This window comes from Loxodonta africana, chromosome 21 (genome assembly GCF_030014295.1).
Source record: "Loxodonta africana isolate mLoxAfr1 chromosome 21, mLoxAfr1.hap2, whole genome shotgun sequence".
NCBI lineage: Eukaryota > Metazoa > Chordata > Mammalia > Proboscidea > Elephantidae > Loxodonta > Loxodonta africana.
The window spans coordinates 61522679-61546525 of NC_087362.1; the positions used below are offsets into that span (position 1 = coordinate 61522679).

At 43.4% G+C, this 23847-nt stretch overlaps 1 long non-coding RNA gene across 1 annotated transcript; it reads left to right on the plus strand.

Annotated features, from left to right (window-relative positions):
* The first annotated feature begins 6354 nt into the window (after window positions 1–6354).
* LOC135228374 (uncharacterized) lies at window positions 6355–7009 on the plus strand. Its single transcript, XR_010318893.1, has 2 exons — window positions 6355–6390; window positions 6671–7009. It is a non-coding gene; the product is annotated as an uncharacterized LOC135228374 (long non-coding RNA).
* The last annotated feature ends 16838 nt before the right edge of the window (window positions 7010–23847 follow it).

Here is a 23847-nt window from a genome sequence, read left to right on the forward strand (position 1 = left end):
ACTCCACCCAGCTCTGGCCTCACTACTCTGTTCTCTTCCAGAGCTATCCCCTCCTGCCCATTGTGGTTGATGGGATGCTGTTGCCAAAGACACCCGAAGAGATTATGGCAGAAAAGAAATTCAACACCGTTCCCTACATTGTTGGAATCAACAAGCAAGAGTTTGGCTGGCTTCTTCCAAAAGTGAGAAAGTGGACACATCTTAGACTCTACCCCACGACCATCTCAAGTTAGGATGAGCTCTTCATTCTCCAAGGCCCTCTTTGAGTGGAGGGTGCCGGTTGCCTTTGGCATGAGTTGACGTTTCCATGAAAATCTTCTCTGAGATGGTCAAATGGGTGGTGCTGCCCATGGCAACCCCTCCCCCAAACACTGTGTCCTTCCAATCAATGAACCCTGAAACGTCGATGCTGGGAGGGCCTGTAGAGATAATAATGGTTCATGTGGGAAAACCAAAGCCTGGAATGGGGATGGAGCTCGGGAGTTAAGAAGAGCTAAGCCTCAGGCCCAGGGCCCCCACCTAAGGCTTGGTGCTTTCATATTTTCTCTGTAAGTCTCTGCACATGCTCTTAGTAATCTAATCAGAAAGATTCAGAGAAACATGCTGTCTTGTGAGTTAAAATTGACTTCTAAAAGGGAAGAAGGACTTTCCCCTCAGAGGGATTTCAGAGGTTATCCCAAAGGACCAAAGCCCTAAAGGCAGGAGTCAGGGCTTCCTCAGACATCTGAGGCAGGCCTGTGTCATCTGCTCCACAGCCCTCTACTTCAACACTACCTGGCTTCAGCCTTCCCTTCTGACTCACTGAGCATTGGGGGGATTCTAGCCTGGTAAATGTCACAGTAGGCTGCAAAGAATTGGGGCAGCTTCTGCAAAACGTTTTTCATCCTCCTATACTCCTTGAGTTCCTGAATATAAGTCCATTTGATTCATTGATTTTGTCCAACTTATCGAAGCCCATGCTCATCAAAGCATGGCAAAGTAAGAGCCTCTTCAGTCTGTGTTGGTTTCCTTGGTTGTTTCTTTCTATTAATTCTCAATGATTCACAAGTGTGTAATCATTCTTTTTTTAACAGTTGATGGGCTACCCACTCTCTGAAGGTAAACTGGACCAGAAGACAGCTGCATCACTCTTGTGGAAGTCCTACCCCCTTGTTGTAAGAGTCCAGTGAATCATGGGAAGTGGCTGAGACCCCAAAAGGGGAAGGAACTTGCCAAAACCATATATAGCACTTAAATGGCAGATCAAAGACTAAGACCTGAGGGTTCTGCCCCCATTTTCCTGCCTTTCCCACCTTGCTGCCCTGGATGAGAGCTGCAAAGAGCTTGATTGGTGTCCTATTAATGCAAGCTTTCCTCACTGGGTGGAGAAGCCACGTCGGCTCACCTGGGGGTGGGCAGCTGGTGGTCACTTTTCACTCTTGATCCATTCAGGCCATCCCTGAGGAACTGACTCCGGTGATCACTGAGAAGTACTTAGGTGGGACAGATGACCCTGTCAAAAAGAAAGACCTGTTCCTGGACATGCTTGGAGATGCAGCATTTGGTGTCCCATCTGTGATTGTGGCACGTCGTCACAGGGGTGAGTGCCAGAGGCTGGACAGGAGAGGGGATGCTGTCCACCTCCAGATCCTTTGTCTGTCCTTCCCAGCCCCCGCACCCCCAGCATAGACAGATATGTTGCAACTGCCGTGAGTTCAATCTCAACGTTTGATTCCATTTGACCTGGAGTGAGGTACTGTTCTGTTCTGGTTTCTGCCAGAAGCCAACTCTAAGAAAAGAATCTGAGTGCTAGTAGTTTATGTGAGAGGTGATCCCAGATAACACCAGTAGGAATGTGAGGAGGTGACCCAGGACAAAGAAGGAAGCCAATCAATGATGCCTTGTTCAGCAGTATCCACTGTGGACAACTGGCACTGGGAACTCTGGGAAACAAGAAGAGGACTTGCCTTAGGGTCATCCCCTCTCAGCAGCAAGGGAGCTTGGGTACTTACTACAAACTCCCACTAGCCATTGGCTGTTCCCAATGGGTTTTCAATTTCCTGGCACTTTGACCTGTTGCATGAAGGGACAGAGTAGTCTCCAGTGGCCAAAGACCCCAGGCAAATAGTTATGGACGCTAGAGGTAGATGTCAGGCTGGCATGTCCAGAAATGGAGGATATGGGTGGGAGTACTGACAGCATCTGCTCCTGGTGTTCCTTACTAGAAGTCATGATGATATGGGAGCTGGAGAGCAAATATTGGAAGGTACATCTTGGTCAGAACTCCCTGCAAACTACTTTGTTAATTGATGGAGCCGGGGGAAGATTGGGAGCCAAGCATAGGGTCAAGGAGGTTGTCAGGGACCAAGAAAACCAAAAGGAATGAGCAGTGTGATGTGTGGGAGGAGGCAGTCTGCAGGATGTCAGGATCAGTGGCAGGATTTTGTCCATCCCAGCATGTGCCTGTGACAAGCTGAGGGCCAGGGTAGGGTCCTCCATGGTATCTTCCAACCTCACCTTCCCCAAAGCTGAGTAGGTGGGATGTGAGGTTAACGATGGAGGAGCTCACCTAGGTAGTAGATGGATGTTTCCTCCTAGATGCCATTTTGAGGTCCTTACCAGACTTCGCCTTTTCTACAAACTCCAGTAACTCATTCTCCTCATGTGCAAGCTAACAAATGTTTCCTTGGTCCCTCTTTCTCTAACCCTGCTGGAAGGGTTTTTCAATTCAGGACTTTATAAGCATGATCAAAACTACCTATAGCATGGAATAGGCTACCTAATACTGAACTACTTTGTGCCCAAGCACACCTCACAGCCATAATGTACAGGTGCTAATTACCTACCCTTTCTTCCTCACTAGGGTCCTGATGAAACCCTTTAGCTGGGGGCCACCTGGGGTCAAATCTGTTTTTTTCATAAATTTGGTTTAGCCTCCTGCAACTTGTCTGACCCGTGGTGTCCCCTTCTGCATCTTCTGCTAGTCTCATCCATCCCAGAATATTACATGATATTGAGTTTAGGGGCTTTTTATTATTTCATTCCTATATTTATGTCACTGTCTTCTTAATTAAAGTCCTTCAAATAAAAAGAACTTTTTTAATGTAAAATTAATTTGTTACAATTGTAAAAAGTTTTGAAAGACAGGAACACATATAGAAGAAATGAGGTATCACTCATAGTTCTTCTCCCTGGAGACTTTGCTGTCAATGTTTTTGGTTTTTGTTTTCCTAATAATTGTTTCATGTCTTACCTATAATTAAAAGATCAATGTTACGATTTTTTTTTAATACTATATTATAGGCATTTCCCAATGTTATTGAAAATTCATTGAAAAACATATATAACATTGGCTGCATGTGATTCCGTGGAATGAATACATTATAACTGGCTTTAACATCCCTTCTTACTGGCTACTTAGGCTGGTTGCTCCTTTTTGGTGCCACAAATAACATTATACTCATCCTCATGTGCATAAATCTTTGACCACATCTCTAATATTTTTCTTAGGACTGCTTTTTAGAAGCGAAATTACTGGGCTGAACTGTAAGAGTGTTTTAAAGCTCTTGACACTTATTGCAAAATTGCTATTCAGTGTATAAGACTGTGGATTTCTTAACTCTCTTGCACACTTGGGATACTGAGATTAGAAAATATTGCCAATTTCATAAGCCCTACCCCAACTGAAGAAAAAAAGAGAGAGAGAGAACAGCACGCTCTGTTTTAATTTGCAAATATTTGATTATCAGTCTCTGCGTCCTTTGTTCCTAATTGCTGTTACCCAAATCTGTGCCCTGCTTTCCTCTGTAGACCTGTGTTGTAATCATAGGAGTGTTATATATCCTACACAGTAACTTTAAAAAAAAAAAAAAAGAATTTCTTTTGGGCAAGATACTGCTTAAAATAAGTTCTCTCGTTCACAAAAGGCCTTTCCTCTATGGCTGGGGTCTGTTTCTTTTCTAAAACTTTTGAGTGGCAGGGGCAAGGCTAAACCACCTCCTTCGGCAAATTCACCTTGGCCTTGGCCTTGAAGCACCTGTTTAACAAGTAGATTTCAGAGCCACAGAAGGACTGATTGTTCCAAACAACACTTCTCAAGGGCACAACGAGGAAGTGAGGGGAAGGATTAAATGAACTCTGCTGATTCCTCATGGTTTCAGGTTAATAGTTGCCGTCAAGTTGACTGTAACTCATGGCAACCGCCTGTGTGTCAGAGTATAACTGTGCTCTCTAGGGTTTTCAGTGGCTGATTTTTCAGAAGTAGATTCCCAGGCCTGTCTTCTCAGGTACCTCTGGTTAGACTTGAACCTCCAACCTCTCAGTTGGCAGCTGAGCACTTCAACCTTTTCTACCGCACAGAGACAAATCCTCGTGTTGGGATGACATTTATTGTTAAATCTTTTTGTGGATGATATTTAATGGTGTGAAGAAATGATTCTAGTATATTCCAAAATAGCAAATATGATATTATCTCAATTTTATATATATTAAAGGCATATGTGCTAAAATACCAAAAAAGGCTTTCTCTGAGTGGTGGGATTGTAAGTGATCCTTTTGTTCATTTTTCTGCATTTTGTAAATTTCTTACTATGCTTAGGGGGGAAAAGCTGTAAAATTTCTATACCAGTGGAAATGTTCAAAACTAGGGAAAATTGAAGACATCTATTAGGCTGTAGATATTCTCCAAAGGAATGAAAACTAGTCTTTTATCAATGAAATACAATAGCGTACACTGGATGTATATAGATTTTTGTGTGTATGAAGGCATCAGTAGGCAAAGGGGTTTATATAAATTGACCTAGGGCCCTGTAATGATAGTCATTTTGAATAGATTGATGTAGGAATTTCAACATTCATTCATTCATTCATTCAACAAATACTAGGCCCAAATCCCTGCCGCACCTCAATCAACTATGCAGTCTTAAGTGAGTTAATGAGCTTTCCTGAAACTCCATTTCTGAATTGAGATGATAACCAGGGGCTTCCTACAGGGCCACACAGCTCCCAACACAGAGTTGGCACTCACAGAGCTCAGCCACTATTAATATAGTTGGTGTTGTGTACTCAGTACCCAGATGTGTGACCAAATCCGTGAACGCTCAGGGCCCCCTGGAGACCTTGGTATCATCCAGGTGCGCATCTGGTAAAATGAACAGAGCATCAATTCTTGTTTTCTCAGATGCCGGAGGCCCCACCTACATGTACGAGTTTCAGCATCGTCCAAGCTTCTCACCAGAGATGAAACCCAAGACGGTGATAGGAGATCATGGGGACCAGCACTTCTCGGTCTTCGGGGCCCCATTTTTAAAAGGTGATGGCTCTTTGCTGGCTATGAGCTTGTAGTTAGGAGACCTGGGCTCAAGTCTCGGTTTGGTGGCCTTAAGCAATTTCCTCCTTCTTTCCTGGCCTTAGTTTCCTGAATTCACCATAATAGGGTTGAACTACATTGGGCAGTTCCCAGCCTTTCTCCTGCCTAACATGCATGATGGGGGATGCGCATTCACATGCCCTCAGCTGTGGTCACTCTCAGAATCCAGACCTGTGGCATCAATAAGACAGGTAGTGGGTCACCTGTAGGGCTAGAATGCCATCCCTACATTTCCCACTCCTAAGAGCATAACAGAATGCGAGTGAGAGTAAGGCTAGACTTGGTGTGAACTTTGAATCACTTCTTATGTGTGTGTGTCTCTCTACTTGTCTGCTCATCTATTATCTAGCATCTATCTGTCTATCATCTATCTATCTGCTATGTATCTACCATCTATTTTAACATTTATCTAAAGCTCACATCTTTTAAAATTTGATCTATTTAATAACACAATATTTGAAAGAAAATCCTCTACCAATGTCTACAATACCTAACTACTATGTATTACAGATAACTTGTGACCCACCTTTTGGTTCTCTCTGACACACCAATGCCTCTGGGCATCTCCCGGTTGTATAACCCAATAGGACCATTTCAGCTCTGTTTTTTTCAGACTATCAAAATGGGGGTGGGTGAAGGAGATTGAGAAAATACCCAAGGGAGAGCAGTCTTGGAGTTGGAGCTGCTGTGAAGGAAGCTATGGGGTGTGACATTGTGATTCTGAAGGGGAAGGAGGGTCAAGTGGGCACAAAAAGATAAATGCAGCCAGCTCACAGATTGACTACAGGCCCATCACTGACTCCCAGATCAGTAATTCTCAAACCTGAAGTGCACACAAATTACCCAGGATCTTGTTAAAATGCAGATTTTCTATTAGTAGGTCTGGGATAAGGACCAACATTCTGATGCTGCTGGTCCATGAAGCATACTTTGAGTATCAAAGGCTTTTTTTCTTTTCCCTTCTCCACAGAGAGTGGCACAGAAGAGGAGGTCAAACTCAGCAAGACGGTGATGAAACTGTGGGCCAACTTTGCTCGGAATGGGTGAGATTGGTGGCAGAGAGGAGCAGAGTCGGGGACAGGGTAGCAGGGCATACCTATTTGGGAAGTTTAAGTGGTAAAGCTCTTGACTCTATGACCAAAGTACTCTAACAATGGGAGCTTTTTAAAAGGGAACAAGCTCCCCCCAGAGATGGTGAGCTCCCTGTCTTGGAGGCAAGTGAGCCTCTTGGCAGAGATGAAGCCAATGGATCCCTGCATGTTTCAGAAGGTTGCTTCAGTCCACACTGTAACTTTGGGAATTTCTATTTGATTCTGTTCCCAGGGACCCCAATGGAGAGGGGCTGCCCCATTGGCCAGCATATGACCAGAAGGAAGGGTACTTGGAGATTGGCATCACCACTAAGGCAGCCCAGAAGCTGAAAGACAAGGAGGTGGCTTTCTGGACTGAGGTCCTGGCCAAGAAGGCAGCAGAGAAGCCAGCGCAGACAGAGCACATTGAGCTATGAACAGAGGGCCAACTGGGTACTCTACATGGGCATTCTACAGAAGGCACTTATAGCTCAAAGAGGCTTCTTATTGTGGAGGCTGAAGAATTGTCTGGTGGGATGGAGAATTTTGTACTGATTGCCTCAATTTGGGGAATAAATGTTTTGGAGATGAAGCCAGTGTCTGTGTCTTGGTCTGGAGATTAAACTTTCCTCCTTAGAGAGAATGAGGTCCCTGGATGGTGCAAATGGTTTGTGTTTGACTACTAACTGAAAGGTTGGCAGTTCAAACCCACCCAGCAGTGCTGCTGAAGAAAGAAGAATGGCGTGGTGATCTGCTTCCGTAAATATTACAGTCAAGAAAACCTTGTAGACCTTGGGCCTACTCTGTAACAAATGAGGTCCCCATGAGTTGGAGTCAAAGGCAATGGGTTTGTTTTGGGTTTTTTCCTTAGAGTGACTGCACCATGAGCAGAAAGGTGCTCTACTGGGGATGGCTGGGCCTCTGGGCAAGCAGGAAGCAGCAGGCTGAGTTCTGGGAGCTGTTGAGGGGGCCCTAGGTCTGCACCATCTCTCTGGGTCCTCAACAACTTCCAACAGCTGGATTTGGGATGGTCCGAGTAGAGCACCCCTCTTTTCAGTGTGGAGCTACCCATGGAGGTGGAGGTGACACAGGCTGAGTGTGTCCCTGGAGTGAGGTGGGAGGGAGAGAGAGGTGCCATGGTGACCCTGTGGCACTGCTGCACGGCCTTACTGACCATTCCACAGGGCTGTGACACCTTCAATATGCGCAGTACTCTCCCAGGCCCTCCCCAAGGCTACCTCCTCCAGCAGCTGGTCTGTAGCCTCTGTAGCCTGGACTACTTCTTGGGTGGTGACCACCTTGGAGTAAGTCCCTCAAGCATCATCCTAAAACTGCCTTAGAGGTTAGTTTTGCCTTCTGCTCAGAGGCAGAAAGCTATAAGGAGTGTCATTCTTACCCTAACTGCAGGAAAACACTGGATTTTTCTCAAAATTATAACTTTTCCTTAACATACCAAAAAGCTGGGGTTGAAATCCAAACAAACAGCCTTAAAGACAGATGACAGGCACTTTGGAGGAGAGATGGGATGTGAACACTGGCTCACCTGTGGCAGAACCCAGGGGGCAGACGGGGCCACTATACAGTGAGTGAGAAGCATGAATCTACAATTTGTGATGACATGCGGAAGGCCAAGTGTATGCTAGTGTGAGAGCATAAAACTACGGGGAGGCCAGACCCAGAATTTCTTTGGTGATTGGAGACTTGTGGTAACAATGTGAGGAGGTGTGAGGAAAGGCAAAGTCAGCGAGACCTTGCGGAGGCCTGAATGTTGTCTGGGCAATGGGCCCAAGAGAGCTACAGCAACTGGGCCATTTTTGTCAACCTCCTGCTTTTCACCACTCTCCTGCATAGGTGTCCCCTATCCACTAAGCTGGGTATCCACCTTTATTGGCACTCAGGTCCTCTCAGCCTCTGCAGTCCTGGCTCCTGCCAAGACCCTATCAGTCGGTTTACTCAGGGTTCTGCTCACTGTTATCTCGCGTTCTCCTCTATCCCCTCTTCTGTGCTCTGGCTTTCTCTGCAGTTTCAAACCTCCTGAAAGAGGTTTGGTTGGTTGTCTGAGTCACCCTCCAGTACAGATCACCACTGACCAGGGTGTGACCCCCCAGCCACTAGGCACCCTGGGGCTGAATGCCCACTGGACTGCTAGCTGTGACCAGGAAGGCAGGCCCGCAGGGTGCGAGCATAGTGACCGCCTTCTCCCCCTTCACAAGGGCCCTGTGGGAATGCCGTCTTCTGAGTGGGCACCACCCAGGTGGCAAGCATGTCCAGAGCTTCACCTGGCAAGTATAGAGGTGAGTGGCTGAAGGCAGCTGTGAACAATTAGCCCAGGATCTGCACACCTGGCCCTGTGAATTGGATGTGACATCTCAGTTCACAAACACAGAAGGTAAAAAAATGGACTTCATTTTTTTTAGAAACAATTGAATTTAATTTGCATCTGGAGCCCCCTTGTGCTGGTGACATTTCAGGATCTGTCACCCACGTTTGTGGTCTACTAAGTTGTAGGAACTCTACCAGTGCTGATTCATTGGGGTGTGTGGCAGGTGGAGGAGCAATGGGCTATCAGCATAGTCATCTGGCCCCACTGGTGTCTCCTGAGGCCTCCAGGTCCCCAACTGGCCCTCAGATGTGGGTTTGGGATGGCTACCAGACTATGGCAGGGGTTGACAAACTTCTTCTGTAAAGGGCCAGAGATTAAATATTTTCAGCTCTGCAACTACTCAACTGTGTCTTTGTATCAAGAAAGCAGCTATAGACAACATGTAAATAAATGAGAGTGATTGTGTTCCAATAAAACTTGATTTACTTGCATTGGCAGCGGGGCTAGAGTAAGCCCATGTTTCACCAGGAACTTGGAGTCCTTCTGCCCTGAGAGGGCACTCCTCCTGAATGAAATTCGTGTTAGACTCTCACAGATGTGTCAGCTCGGCTGCCAGGAAAGAGCCTCCTTCCCTTCCCACAGCCCAACCTTCTTCCATCATTGAGAGAATGTGAGCAGGGGGGTGGAAAGGGCCCTTCTAGAGCTCCCACCTGGTTGTGACCATCATGCCCATAGCCCCTGTGTAATGGATAAAGCATGTCCAAGGCCAGCGTTTCCTCTCAATCTTCCAACAACCCTGGAATAGGGGGATGGTTATTTTTGTTAGGCTGAGACTCAGTGAGAGGAACACTGTGTCCAAGGTCACACAGCTGCCTTAGCAATTCAGGACTGCTTGGCCATCCATCCTTGTGGCCATGGCTCCTTCGTGTTCAATCGTACGTTGAAACTGGGGATAAAATTGAAGCCAGGTTAGCTGGTGACCAGAGGCTTTCCCGTTAGACTATCACTTCACTTAGTCCTGGGGTCACGGCTAAGATCGGATTCATTATTGTGGCCCCCTTATCAAGTCCCTGTGTGGTACAAATTGTTACCACACTTGGCTGCTAATTGAAAAGTTTGGGGGTTAGAGTTCACGCAGAGGCAACTGAGAAGAAAGCCCTGGGGATCTACCTCCAAAACATCTGCCATTGAAAACTCTACGGAGGACACTTCTCTGACGCTCATGGGGTTGCCATGAGTTGGAAGCAACTCAAAGGAGCTCTAACTGGTACGTAAGTGCTTGGTCATAAAGCAGGATGGATGGGCTGATAGACAGACAGACCTTTTCAAGGAAGACGTGGGCATGGGCCTTCAGTGATTATGTTCGTTATTTGCTTGAACCCTAATAATAGTAGTAGCTAAGGATTATGGAATATTTATTTTGTGTTCTATGCACTTTTCGTATTAATTCAAATAATCTGCACAGCAACCCTAGGAGGTGAATACTTGGTATTAACCAAGTGAAGGCTAACACAAGATCGAACCATGTTGTTGTTGGTGTTAGGTGCCGTAGAGTCGGTTCCAACTCATAGCAACCCTATCCACAACCGAACGAAACACTGCCGGGTCCTGCGCCATCCCTACAATCGTTGTTATGCTTGAGCTCAGTGTTGCAGCCACTGTGTCAATCCACCTTGTTGAGGGTCTTCCTCTTTTCCACTGACCCTATACTCTGCCAAGCATGATGTCCTTCTCCGGGGACTCATCCCTCCTGACAACATGTCCAAAGTATGTAAGAGGCAGTCTCTCCATCCTTGCTTCTAAGGAGCATTCTGGTCGCACTTCTTCCAAGGCAGACTTGCTCGTTCTTTTGGCAGTCCATGGTATATTCAGTATTCTTCGCCAACACCACAACTCAAAGGTGTCAACTCTTCTTCAGTCTTCCTTAGTCATTGTCCAGCTTTCACATGCATATGATACGACTGAAAATACCATGGCTTGGGTCAGGCGCACCATAGTCTTCAGGGTGACATCTTTGCTCTTCAACACCTTGAAGAGGTCCTTTGCAGCAGATTTGCCCAATGTGATGCGTCTTTTGATTTCTTAACTGCTGCTTCCATGGCTATCGATTGTGGATCCAAGTAAAATGAAATCCTTGACAACTTCAATCTTTTCTCCGTTTATCATGATGTTGCTCATTGGTCCAGTTGTGAGGATTTTTGTTTTCTTTATGTTGAGGTGCAATCCATACTGAAGGCTGTGGTCTTTGATCTTCATTAGCAAGTGCTTCAAGTCCCCTTCACTTTCAGCAACAAAGGTTGTGTCATCTGCATAACGCAGGTTGTTAATGAGTCTTCTTCCAATCCTGATGCCCCATTCTTCTTCATACAGTCCAGCTTCTCGTGTTATTTGCTCAGCATACAGATTAAATAGTTATGGTGAAAGAATACAACCCTTATGCACACCTTTCCTGACTTTAAACCAATCACTATCCCCTTGTTCTGTCCAAACAAGCATAGTCAACTAGTAAGTGACAGAAAGGACAAGCTACATAATTTGCAGGGCCTGGTACAAAATTAAAATGTGGGACCCTTGTTAAAAATTACTCAGAATTTCAAGACAGCTACAGCAGAGGATTAAAGCAAGTATGGGGTCTTTCTTCTGAGAGCAGGGTCCCATGTGACTGCACAGGTCACACGCCCATGCAGCTAACCCTGGTGACAGAGCTGGGACATGAATCTCGGCAATTTGACGCCAGAGCCTGCGTCCTTAAGTGCAAAGCAATCCTGCCTTTTACCTAGGAAATGGTTTTAAAATCCTTAACCTGGACTTGGCCTGATCTCTAACTTCAGACAAATCTGGTCACTTGATTTTGACCAAGGGCAACCATTCCAGCTGATGGTTCTCTGCTGCCCTCTTGTGGTTGGTATCCATATACCACAACACTTGCTGATGAAAATCAAAGACAATAGCCTTCAGTATGGATTACACCTCAGGAAGCCCCTCTTGCCTAGCCTTTCTCTGCAATGATATATCCTTTGTCTCTCACGTGGGCTGGTCTCACAGACTCCCGCCTGGCCTGCCTGTCACCTTCCTCACCCTACAGGGCCAGAGGGATCCACCTGAACGGCCACAATTTTCCTCACCTCTCTATATCCATGCCCTTTGCCATGTGACTTTGTGGCTCCACTCATTCAGTCTGGGCTGGTCTCCTAACTCGCTTTAAGAATAAAGTGAGGCAGGAGTGACAGTGTTCCAGTTCCCAGCCCAGGCCTCAAAAAGCCTTGTACATCCTCACGCATTCTCTTTAACCCATGTGATCGCTGTGTGAACTATTGCAGGCTGGTCTGCTGGATACTGAGACACCACATGGAGGGGAGCCACCCCAGTGAGGCTGTCCAGAACCAGCCAGCCCCTGCTGACCCACCAGCTGACTACAGAGCCATGGGGGAGCCCAGTGGAGATCAGCTGAGCCTGATTCTGAATATCAGAACTTCGTGTGTGGCCCACAGATTCATGAGCTAAATACCTAGTGGTTGTTTTAAGCTTTGGGGTAATTTGTTACCCACCAATCACTCACTGATACACCATCTAACAGCCACGAATACACTTCACCAATCTGAAACTCTTCAATGGCTCCCTATTACCCTCCGGAAAAAGTTCCACTGCCTTATCCCAGCACAGCGGCCCCTCATTTTCTGGATTTTGCTCTTGTTCAGCTCCTCCACTTGCACCTTGCACGGTTTTGCAGACCCTCGTACTCCATGTGCTGCTTCAGGCCTCTGTGCTGTCCCTTTTGCTAGTCTCATGTTCTGGAATTTCCTTCAAAGCTCAGCTCAAGTGTCACCTATTTGGGGGAACCCTCTCTGATCTCTGTAGATGGGATCCAGGGCCTGATTTCCCTGCCAGGTTGTGAGATGGGCCTTGATTCACTCGTCTCTGTAAGCCCACCCATCCATGGAGCACCTCACCCCACCATCCGCTGAGCACCCTCCCAACCATCCACTGAGCACCCCACCCCACCCATCCACTGAGAACCCTACTGTGTGCTAAACACTTGTCTAAGCACTGGGGACACACATACGAGTACGTTGTAGTTGCTGCCTCTTATCCCAAAACTTACTTGTCCCTTAAAAGATCATCTGCATAAATGCTGACAAGTGCAATGTTGTGGGTAGGTCAAGAAAGGCTTTTTTTAGGAGGTGACATCTTGAGAGACATAGAGAAGGTAGCCAGTTTCAGAAAGATGGAGAAAGACGAGGGTGAGGCCCAGGGCATAGGGGCGTGCTGGAGAACTGCAGCTAGTCTAGCGCAGTTGGAGCAGGGAGGTAGGGTGGGATGAGGAGAGGAAGGCTGAGAACCTTGGATTTAGCTTGAAGCTAATGGGGAGTCACTAAAAGGGTTTTAAATGAGCGTTCAGTAGGTGCTTAATAAATGTTTCTTTATCAGTATATTATCTGCTTCCCCCTTGAGACTTTGAGTTACTTGAGGAGAGGTTATTCATTCTTTGTATTCTCTAGTTCCTTCTTGGTACGTAATAGGACTGGGTATGATGCTGATGAATGAATCCCTCCAAGAAATACAATAAAAAACCAAATGGATCTTTTCATCTAGACCAGGACCACTTTTCACTCCTCTGGCTTAGGGAGGTGTTGAGGCTCTAAGAAGGGTCCAGAGAACAAAGGTCCTCCATCCTCTCTTCCCTCAGCCCCTGCTTAGCAGCAGAAGTCCGTGTTGGTGCCACCTGGTGACCACAGTGCCCATGTTATATTTTAACTGGCTTCCTTCATTGCTAAGGTGCCTTATCAGCCAGGGAAGTGGAGAGGGAACCTGGAGTGGGCAGAACGCATTACTCAGCAGACATGTTCACTTGCCAGCTCAGAGATGCCTCTATGAATGCTGACCCCAAGGCTGTCTGCCTTCAGCCTGCAAGACCTAAGGCTTGAGTCCACATAACTAGGGCTCAAGAGAAATTTTATTCTAGACCACAGGATGGAATCCAGGGTGAGGAAGCCACAGAAAGGAAGCAATGGCCCGTGTTGAACCAATAATCTTCTCACCCTCTTCCTTAGAGCATTGTATCCTGTTAAAAATGTCTCACCTCCCCAGACAACCTGACATGAACTTAGGAGAGACCTGGAGATGGCTCTTGCTGGGGAGCAGGCAGTAAGCAGCAGGCAGGTGCCTATTGTAGGACCTTCAAGTCCACAACAGGCCTACTGTGGCCAGAGGCTTGGCTTATTCAGACCTCTGCTTCTGACTCCGGTCTGCCCATCCGAGATTGTGACTCTTGAGATACAGAGGCGATAGACCGAGGCTGCCCAGGCGGAGGCTGCCGCACTCAACAGCCATTCTCTGCTGCTGAGACAATGGATACTCAGCTTCAGAGTGTGTCCAGGCCAAATCCTTGGTGGGGCCTTCTCTGGAGACAGGGGTGCCTTTCCTGGTTTCCTGTAGCGCACCCCTTCCTCTCATGCCCTGATAGTCTGACCCAGCTCAGCCCTCCCAACACCTTGGGCCAACAAAGCTTTTAGCTGATAAGCAGATCCCCAGAGTCCTGTTAGTTACTAGCTCTTTGAGGAGTTGTCTGGCCACTATGTAGTTGTCTCCCCACCCCCTCTGGTTCACAGCTGAGGTCACACAGAGCATCTCCTTTGACAGCAGTCCATGTGGGCTAACAGTGAAGGGTTTTCAGGACAACTGGGTCCTGCAGGTGGTTGGATGTTGCCTGGCACAGAAAATTAAGTGGAACAAAGAAACTGTCAGCACCAAACACACACACACAAATACATCAAAATGACAGCACTATAATCCTACCCATTAATAATTACACTGAATGTAAATGGACTAAATGCAACAATAAAGAGACAGAGAGTGGCAGAATGCATAAAAAATACGATCAGTCCATATGTTGCCTACAAGAGACATGCCTTAGACTTAAAGACACAAACTAAACCTCAAATGATGGAAGAAAATATATCAAGCAAACAACAACCAAAAAAGAGCAGGAGTGGCAATATTAATCCCTGACAAAATATACTTTAAAGCAAAATCCACCACAAAAGATAAGGAAAGACACTATATAATGATTAAAGTATTGGTTTATGGCAGGAAGACATAACCAGAGTAAATATATACACACCCAATGACAGGGCTCCAAAATACATAAAACATATTCTCACAGCATTGAAAAGAGAAATAGATAGCTCCACAATAATAGTAGGAGACCTCAATATACCACTTTCGGTGAAGGACAGAACATCTAGAAAGAAACTCAATAAAGACACGGAAGATCTAAATGCCACAGTCAACCAACTTGACCTCATAGATATATACAGAACACTCCACCCAACAGCAGCCAAGTACACATTCTTTTCCCACACACATGGAACATTCTCCAGAAGAGACCACATTTTAGGCCACAAAGCAAGCCTTAACAGAATCCAAAACATCAAAATATTACAAAGCATCTTTTCTGACCATAAAACTATAAAAGTAGAAATCAGTAACAGGAACACCAAGGAAAAAAGTCAAATACATGGAAGCTTAAAAACACTTTACTCAAAAACCTCTGGGTTATAGAAGAAATCAAGGACGGAATAAAGAAATTCATAGACTCAAGTGAGAAAGAAAACACATTCTGGCAGAACTTTTGGGAGACAGCAAAACCAGAGCTCAGAGGTCAATTTATAGCAATAAATGCACTCATTTGAAAGGAGAAAGGACCAACATCAAAACATTAACCCTACAGCTCAAAGAAATAAGGAACAGCAAAGAAGCTGAAGGCACCAGAAGAAAAGAAATAATAGGGTTTAGAGCAGAAATAAATGAAATAGAGAAAAGAAAAACAGTTGGGTCAACAAGACCAAAAGTTGATTCTTTGAAAAGATCAACAAAGTCAACAAAACACTGGTCAAACTGACAAAAGAAAATCATGAGAGGAAGCAAATAACTTCAATATGATATGAGATGAGCGGTATCACAACAGACGCAACTGAAATAAAAGGATCGTAACAGAATACTATGAAAAATTACACTTCAACAAATATGAAAACCTAGAGGAAATGGAAAAATTTGTAGAAACACTTTATCTACCTAAACTAACATGAACCAAGGTAGAAAAATGAAATTAACCCATAACAAAAGAACAGATGGAAGAGGTAATTAGATAAAAAAAAAAACTCCCAACAAAAAAGACCCTGGCCCTGAGAGCTTCACTGGAGAATTCAACCAAATTTTCAGAGAAGAGTTAGCACTAGCACTACTAAAGGTATTTCAGAGCATAGAAAAAGAAGGAATACTCCCAAACTCATTCTTTGAAGCCAGCATAACCCTGATACGAAGTTATGTAAAGACACCACAAAAAAAGAAAATTACAGACCAATGTCCCTCAGGAACATAGACACAGAAATCCTCAACAAAATTCTAGGCAGTAGAATTTAACAGCATATCAAAAAAAAATAATTCATCCTCACCAACTGGGATTCATCCCAGCTATGCAGGGAGGTTTCAACATTAGAAAATCATTCAATGTAACCCATCACATAAATAAAACAAAAGATAAGAACCACAGGATCTTATCAATTGATGCAGAAAAGGCATTTGACTAAGTCCAACACCCATTGCTGATAAAAACTCTCAGCAAAATAGGAATAGAAGGGAAATTTCTTGACATAATAAAGGGCATTTACATAAAGCCAACAGCCAACATCACCCTAAGTGGAGAGAGACTGAAAGCATTCCTCCTAAGGATGGGAACCAGACAAGGATGCCCTTTATCACCACTCTTATTCAACATTGTGCTGAAGGTCCTAGCCAGAGCGATAAGGCAAGAAAAAGGAACAAAGGCATCCAAATTGGTAAGGAAGAAGTAAAAGTATCCCTATTCCCAGATTATACAATCTTATGCCTAGAAAACCCCAAAGAATCCACAAGGAAACTACTGGAACTAAGAGAAGATTTCAGCAAAGTATTAGGATACAAGATAAGCATACAAAAATCAGTTGGATTCCTCTACACTAATGAAGAGAACTTTGAAAAGCAAATCAATAACATGTACAATATCCCCAAGATAATAAAGTACTTATGACTAAGTCTAACCTGACACATAAAAGACCTATACAAAGAAAAAAAAACTACAAAACATTACTGCAAGAAAACAAAAGAGGCCTACATAAGTGGAAAGACATACCATGCTCATGGATAGGAAGACTCAACATTGTGAAAATGTCAGTTCTATCCAAAGCGATCTACAGATACAATGCAATCCAGACCCAAATTCCACGGCATTTTTTAACAACATAGAGAAACAAATCACCTACTTCATATGGAAAGAGAAGAGTCCTCGGATAAGTAAAGCATTAGTAAAGAAGAAGAACAAAGTGGGAGGCCTCACACTACCTGATTTTAGAAACTATTATACTGCCAAGGTAGTCAAAACAGCCTGGTACTGGTACAACAACACATACATAGACCAATGGAACAGAGTTGAGAACCCAGATGTACCAGATTTGACAAAGGCCAGATGTCCATTAAATGGGGAAAAGACAGTCTCTTTAACAAATGGTGCTGGCATAACTGCATATCCATCTGCAAAAAATTGAAACAGGATCCATATCTCACACCATACACAAAAACCCACTCGAAATGGATCAGAGACCTAAATATAAAATCTAAAATGATAAAGATCATGGAAGAAAAAATAGGGACAATGCTAGAAGCATTGGCATAAATGTATACAAACCATAGCTAACAATGCACAAACACCAGAAGAGAAACTAGATAATTGGGAACTCCTAAAAATCAAACATTTATGCTCATCAAAAGACTTCATTAAAAGAGTAAAAAGAGAAACTACAGACTGGGACAAAATGTTTGGGGTCTAATCTCTAAAGTCTACAAGAAAATGCAACATCTCGACAACAAAAAGACAAATAATCCAATTAAAAACTCAGCAGACACTTCACCAAAGAAGACATTCAGGTAGCTAACAGATACTTGAAGAAATGCTCACAATCATGAGCCATTAGAGAAATGCAAATCAAAACTACAATGAGATAGAGCCAGGGGCCAAGATGGCTGACTAGGTAGAAGCTACCTCGGAACCTTCTTGCAACAAAGACTCGGAAAAACAAGTGACTCGATCACATACATGACAATCTATGAACCCTGACCATCAAACACAGATCTAAAGAGTTGACCTGAGTGACAGAGATGAGAACGAACAACTACGGAGAAGCAGCGACTGTTTTCGGAGCCTGGAGCCAGCGGCCCAGTCAGGAGGCTTTGGCGCCAGACTTTGGACTGGGCGAAGGGGAGCTGAGCACGGCATCCTGAGATGGCACAAACACGGGGCGCAGCCCTAGCCCCCTGAACTGACCTCGGAGGAAGCACAGCCAGTGCATGCAGGCAGCGCAGTGACGTGGCTGACAGGAGGAGAAGTCACCAGTAGGAAGCTACTGGTTTTGGAGCCAAGAGTGCGGCATCCCAGCCAGGGAACCTTGGCGTTGGGCTTTAGATTGGGAGTGGAGGAACTAACCCTGGCTTCTGAGACAGCACAAGAATGGCACACAGGCCTGACCCTCGGGGGCAATTTATACCCAGGAAGCACACACAGTCGACGCGCCCCTTGGGAATCTCAGATAAAACAGTCATCTGAAGCAAGATGAGTAACTTTGTCTACATTCCGGGGTGCTACTCTTTCCTATTTATCTGAACCCTCCCCTCGCCTTCCCAGGCAGCTTCATTAACATTGGAATTTCCTGAGCCAGAGGGTGAACTGCACTGCGGTTTTTCTTTCTTTGGTCTTTTCCTAACCCATTTTCCTGGCCTGAGAGAAGCAGCTACAAAAAACCCAGGGACCAAAACTCTTTCCCTAAGTGGACTAAAAACACAGAACCAGTTCCAGCCAAGCATATGTGATCCACAGTCTTGGGCTTTCATCCCCACAGGGAACAAGGTGGCTATTATAATGCAAAGGCATTCCTGATAGGGATCTGACTGTAATTGTTTTAGCAGATTACTGGAAAGACAAGTTTCCCAGGTCTGATATCTCTGCATATTCAACAGAGCCCTCACTGACCCACAACAGGGAACTGAGGGCTGAAGCTCCCCCCAGACCACCTAGCCTCTTGCCTTAGGAGTCTAAGGAGGGTGACACCTACCAATCTGTAGAGGTACCTGCATTGGGGGCCTACGGTACAGCTGCAGAGCCCACCCACCAAGGTGCTTGATGAATAGAGACACAGTTACCCCATTGACACTTGGGGGAAGCCTGTCAGCATCCTGTCCCCCCTGGAGTGTGACCCCCTGCTGCTACTAGAATCTGGTGCTCACAACTATCACCACTACTTCTCTAGGTGGACAGGTGACAGTCTGCACCACACACTTGATGACCCAAAATCAGATTCTACTCAATAGTGAATGGACTCAGGCTTATATAACTGGTAACAGCCCAAACCAGCAGGTAATAGGACATAAGTGATTCAAGGGCTACAACAATCAAGACAGCACAACCTAGTAGCCCATCTACGTATATTGAAAGAAAACAAAACAAGATAAGACTCAGTGAGCAAATATAGAATAAATCACTACAATATCTTAGTGATGGCTCAGAGACAGCAGTCAATATCAAACCACATAAAGAAGCACACCATGATTGCTTCTACAACTCCCCAAACTAAAGAATCAAAATCTTTCCCAAATGAAGATACAATCCTGGAATTGCCAGATACAGAACATAAAAAACTAATTTACAGAATGCTTGAAGACATCGGGAATGAGCTCAGAAATGAAATAGGGCAATCTACAGAAAAAGCCAAGGAACACACTGATAAAGCAGTTGAAGAACTCAAAAAGATTATTCAAGAACATAGTGGAAAAATTAATAAGTTGCAAGAATCCATAGAGAGACAGCATTCAGAAATCCAAAAGATTAACGTTAAAATTACAGAATTAGACAATGCAACAGGAAGTCAGAAAAGCAGACTCGAGCAGTTAGAATGCAGAGTGGGAGATCTGGAGGACCAGGGAATTGACATCAATATAGCTGAAAAAAAATCAGATAAAAGAATTAAAAAAAAATGAAGAATCCCTAAGAATCAGGTGGGATTCTATCAAGAAGAACAACTTGCATGTAATTGGAGTCCCAGAACAGGGAGGGATATCAGAAAACAAGGAGAGAACAGTTGAAGATCTGTTGGCAGAAAACTTCCCTGACATCATGAAAGACCAAAGGATATCTATCCAAGATGCTCATCGAACCCGTTTTACAATTGATCCAAAAAGAAAATCACCAAGACATATTCTCCTCAACTTGCCAAAACCAAAGATAAAGAGAAAATTTTAAAAGCAGCCAGGGATAAAGGAAAGGTCTCCTACAAAGGAGAATCAATAAGAATAAGTTCAGACTACTCAGCAGAAACCATGCAGGCAACAAGGCAATAGGATGACATATATAGAGCACTAAAGGTGAAAAACTGCCAGCCAAGGATCATATATCCAGCAAAACTCTCTCTGAAGCATGAAGGCGAAATTAAGACATTTACAGATAAACACAAGATTAGAGAATTTGCAAAAACCAAACCAAAGCTACAAGAAATACTAAAGGAAATTGTTTGGTCAGAAAACCAATAATATCAGATACCAACACAACAAAGTTCACAGAACAGAGCATCCTGATATCAACTCAAATAGGGAAATCACAAAAACAAATTCAGAATAATTGAAAAAAAATGCTCAAAACAGGGAATCATTGAAGTCAATATGTAAAAGATTGCAATAATCAAAAAGAGGGACTAAATACAGGTGGCATAGAACTGCCATATGGAGAGGGATACAGGCGATATAGGACAATACAAGTTAGGTTTTTACTTAGAAAAATAGGGTTAAATATTAAGGTAACCACAAACAGGTATAACAACTCCATAACTCAAAATAAAAACCAAGAAAAACATAACGACTCAGCAAACATAAAGTCAAATACTATGAAAATGAGTAACACACAATCTATAAAGAAAAACGTCTCAGCACAAAAAAGTAAGTGGAAAAATGAAATTGTCAACAACACACACAAAAAGGCATCAAAATGACAACACTAAACACATACTTATCTATAATTATGCTGAATGTAAGTGCACTAAACGCACCAATAAAAAGACAGAGAGTCTCACACTGGATAAAGAAACACGATCTGTCTATATGCTGCCTACCAGAGACACACCTTAGGCTTAGAGACACAAACAAACTAAAACTCAAAGGATGGAAAAAAATATAACAAGCAAACAATAAGCAAAAAAGAGCAGGAGTAGCAATATTAATTTCTGACAAAATAGACTTTAAAGTTAAATCCACCACAAAGGATAAAGAAGGACACTACATAATGATTAAAGGGACAATTGACCAGGAAGATATAAGCATATTAAATATTTACACACCCAATGACAGGGCTGCAAGATACATAAAACAAACTTTAACAGAATTGAAAAGTGAGATAGACACCTCCACAATTATAGTAGGAGACTTCAACACACCACTTTCGGAGAAGGACAGGACGTCCAGTAAGAAGCTCAGTAGAGAGAGACACGGAAGACCTAATTGGTACAATCAACCAACTTGACCTCATTGACTTATACAGAACACTCCACCCAACAGCTGCAAAGTATACTTTTTTTTCTAGCACACATGGACCATTCTCTAGAATAGTCCACATAAAAAATATTAGCTCATAAAACAAACCTTTGCAGAATCCAAAACATCGAAATATTACAAAACATCTTCTCAGACCACAAGGCCATAAAAGTGGAAATCAAAAACAGAAAAATCAGGGAAAAGAAATCAAATACTTGGAAACTGAACAATACCCTGCTGAAAAAAGATTGGGTTGTAGAAGACATTAAGGAGGGAATAAAGAAATTCATAGAATACAACGAGAATGAAAACACTTCCTATCAAAACCTCTGGGACACAGCAAGAGCAGTGCTCAGAGGTCAATTTATATCGATAAATGCACACATATAAAATGAAGAAAGAGCCAAAATCTGAGAACCGTCCCTACAACTTGAACAAATAGAAAGCGAGCAACAAAAGAATCCATCAGGCAGCAGAAGAAAACAAATAATACAAATGAGAGCTGAACTAAATGAATTAGAGAACGGAAAAACAATTGAAAGAATTAACAAAGCCAAAAGCTGGTCCTTTGAAAAAATTAACAAAATTGATAAACCATTGGCCAGACTGATTAAAGAAATACAGGAAAGGAAACAAATCACCCAAATAAGAAACGAGATGGGCCACATCACAACACACCCAACTGAAATTGAAAGAATCATATCAGATTATTACGAAAAACTGTACTCTAACAAATTTGAAAACCTAAAAGAAATGGATGAATTCCTAGAAAAACACTACCTACCTAAACTAACACAATCAGAAGTAGAACAACTAAATAGACCCATAACAAAAAAGGAGATTGAAGCGGTAATCAAAAAACTCCCAACAAAAAAAAAAACCGTGGCCCGGATGGCTTTACTGCAGAGTTCTACCAAACTTTCAGAGAAGAGTTAACACCACTACTACTAAAGGTATTTCAAAGCATAGAAAATGATGGAATACTGCCTAACTCATTCTATGAAGCCACCATATCCCTGATACCAAAACCAGGTAAAGACATCACAAAAAAAGAAAATTACAGACCTATATCCCTCATGAACAGAGATGCAAAAATCCTCCTGAAAATTCTAGCCAATAGAATTCAACAAACATATCAAAAAAATAATCCACCACGACCAAGTGGGATTTATACCAAGTATGCAAGGCTGGTTTAATATTAGAAAAACCATTAACATAATCCACCATAGAAATAAAACAAAAGACACAAACCACAAGATCTTATCAATTGATGCAGAAAAGGCATTTGACAAAGTCCAACACCCATTTATGATAAAAACTCTCAGCAAAATAGGAATTGAAGGAAAATTCCTCAACATAATAAAGGACATCTATACAAAGCCACCAGCCAACATAACTCTAATGGAGAGAGCCTGAAAGCATTTGCCTTGAGAACGGGAACCAGACAAGGATGCCCTTTATCACCACTCTTATTCAACATTGTGCTAGAGGTCCTAGCCAGGGCAATTAGGCTAGACAAAGAAATAAAGGGCATCCGGATTGGCAAGGAGGAAGTAAAATTATCTCTATTTGCAGATGACATGATCTTATACACAGAAAACCCTAAGGAATCCTCCAGAAAACTAATGAAACTAATAGAAGAGTTTGGCAGAGTCTCAGGTTATAAGATAAACATGCAAAAATCACTTGGATTCCTCTACATTAACAAAAAGAACATCAAAGAGGAAATATCCAATTCAATACCATTCACATTAGCCCCCAAGAAGATAAAATACTTAGGAATAAATCTTACCAAAGATGTAAAAGACCTATATAAAGAAAACTACAAAGTACACTACAAGAAACTAAAAAGGACCTACTTAAGTGGAAAAACATACCTTGCTCATGGATAGGAAGACTTAACATAGTAAAAATGTCTATTCTACCAAAAGCCATCTATACATACAATGCACTTTCGATCCAAATTCCAACGACATTTTTTAATGTGATGGAGAAACAAATCACCAACTTCATATGGGAGGGGAAGAAGCCTCGGATAAGTAAAGCATTACTGAAAAAGAAGAAGAAAGTGGGATGCCTCACTCTACCTGATTTTACAACCTATTATACAGCCACAGTAGTCAAAACAGTCTGGTACTAGTACGACAACAGGCACATAGACCAATGGAACAGGATTGAGAACCCAGATATAAAACCATCCACATATGAGCAGCTGATACTTGACAGAGGCCCAGTGTCAGTTAATTGGGGAAAAGATAGTCTTTTTAACAAATGGTGCTGGCATAACTGGATATCCATTTGCAAAAAAGTAAAACAGGACCCATACCTCACACCATGCACAAACACTAACTCCAAGTGGATCAAAGACCTAAACATAAAGACCAAAGCGATAAAGATCATGGAAGAAAAAATAGAGACAACATTAGGAGCCCTAATACAAGGCATAAACAGAATACAAAACATTACCAAAAATGACGAAGAGGAACCAGATAACTGGGAGC